The sequence below is a fragment of the Pelodiscus sinensis genome, chromosome 17 (assembly GCF_049634645.1).
Source record: "Pelodiscus sinensis isolate JC-2024 chromosome 17, ASM4963464v1, whole genome shotgun sequence".
In the NCBI taxonomy this organism is placed as follows: Eukaryota; Metazoa; Chordata; order Testudines; family Trionychidae; genus Pelodiscus; species Pelodiscus sinensis.
In genome coordinates, this window is record NC_134727.1 from 41,057,286 (window position 1) to 41,059,539 (window position 2,254).

Here is a 2,254-nt window from a genome sequence, read left to right on the forward strand (position 1 = left end):
TCCCCTGGGCACAGGCCGGGGCTGGCCCCTGGCGGGGGAGGAGGGGGCCTCTCCAGGCAGCCACTGGGAGCACTGGAAGCTCACAGAAGCTGTTTGTACCTGGGTGGGGCCTTGCCTCGAGCAGGGCTGCGGCGGGAACGTGACTCCAGCAGAAGGGCGGCCGGGCTGTGGCGGGAACGCGACTCCAGTGGAGGGGCGGCCGGGCTGCGGTGGGAACGCGACTCCAGCGGAGGGGCGGCCGGGCTGCGGCGGGAACGCGACTCCAGCAGAAGGGCGGCCGGGCTGCGGCGGGAACGCAACTCCAGCAGAGGGGCGGCCGGGCTGCGGCGGGAAGGTGACTCCAGCAGAGGGGCGGCCGGGCTGCGGCGGGAACGTGACTCCAGCAGAGGGGCGGCCGGGCTGCGGCGGGAAGGCGACTCCAGCAGAGGGGCGGCCGGGCTGCGGCGGGAAGGCGACTCCAGCGGAGAGGCGGCCGGGCTGCGGCGGGAAGGCGACTCCAGCGGAGAGGCGGCCGGGCTGCGGCGGGAAGGTGACTCCAGCAGAGGGGCGGCCGGGCTGCGGCGGGAAGGCGACTCCAGCGGAGGGGCGGCCGGGCTGCGGCGGGAAGGCGACTCCAGCAGAGGGGCGGCCGGGCTGCGGCGGGAAGGCGACTCCAGCGGAGGGGCGGCCGGGCTGCGGCGGGAAGGCGACTCCAGCGGAGGGGCGGCCGGGCTGCGGCGGGAAGGCGACTCCAGCAGAGGGGCGGCCGGGCTGCGGCGGGAAGGTGACTCCAGCTGAAGGGCTGAAGGCTGCGGCGGGAACGCGACTCCAGCTGAAGGGCTGAAGGCTGCGGCGGGAACGCGACTCCAGCTGAAGGGCTGAAGGCTGTGGTGGGAACGCGACTCCAGCAGGCTGAAGACCAGGGCGGTTACTGGTACGAGAACTGGCTCCAAAGTGGCCGTCGGGGCGCGGCTGGAAACGAGACCAAGGCTTTAGCTGCAGCGGAGGAAGCTCTGGCAGCCTGTGAAGGAGCCAGAACCACCCACCTGGCTACGCTCTGGCAGGGGAGGGGATGCCGGCATGGCCTGCACCAGCTCACCAGGGGCAGGACGGCAGCTGCAGAGGGCTCTGACTTACCTTCTGGCTGGCGGGTCGCACTCTGCTCCGGGCCAGCTGCTGCGCGTAGCTGCCGATTGTCACCTCCCCGCAGCCGGGGCGCTTGGGGGTTTAACCTTGTGCACAAGCTGCATTCTCTGAACTGGGAAGTCTCCACCCCCAGCCCAGTAGCTCAGCTGGTGGTTCTGGGCTCTTGGAGGGGTGTGCGGGGGGGGGCAGTTTCTGGGGCTCAGTAGCTGATCAGGACGGTCCCTCGTGGCCTTAGAGCCACTGAGAGGTGGGAACATGGCCAGGAAGGCAAGGCCCTGAGCCCCCAGGGCAGCTCTGCAGTAGCAGCTGGAGCCTTGCTGGGTTGGGCAGGGCCGGGCGAAGAAAGCCCTGCTCCTGGCAGTACCCCCGGGCTTGTGCCCTGCAAACAGCCGTCTGGGCCACGGGGCGTAAGGTGTGAACAGGCCGGGGAGAGCACGAGTCTCCAAGGCAGAGGGGCCAGGGTGGGCGCAGCAGAGCAGGGAGTGGGGGGGCGAGCGACCATGGGCCCTGCCAGCTCCCCTGGCCCCACAGCTGTGGGGTGAGAAATGGGCAGGGCCTGTTGGAAAGCGCCACCTTGAGCTCAGTGTACTAAGCCCTGCCCACGCAGGGAGGGCACCGCAGCCCAGGCCCTTGCTCCCCGCAGGGACTGACCAAGGCAGGTGGGGCCTGTTCTGACCTGGGGGACGAACAGGCCCAAGCAAGGCCCCGCCCACCGAGGGCCCATGGGGCACAGGCAGCAGCTGCGGAGGGGGCCTGCGAGCTCAAGCCAGCTGAATGGGCAGGTGCCAGAACCCAGAGATGTGGATGCTGGGAGGGGCGGGCTGAGGGCGGCTCTGGCTGCAGCCAGGACACAGCTGCCACTCCCGCGGTGGGCAGGGACCATGGGAAGCTTGGCAAACTATAGGCCAGCTGCCCAGGAGGACGTGACCCCCTGGTCAAGGGGTGGGGCTGGGGCGTCTGTGCCCCCAGCGTGTTTTGTTGCCAGAAGGGGGTGCAGGAGGGGAGGATCCTGCAAGTTCCCAGCTTGCCGCTGGGCAGGCGGAGCCGGCGCTGAGCCCGGGGCGCGGAGCACAGAGCCCAGGGCCGGCGCTGCCCCCGGCAGCGAGAAGAGAGAGGCGCGGCCCGTGGG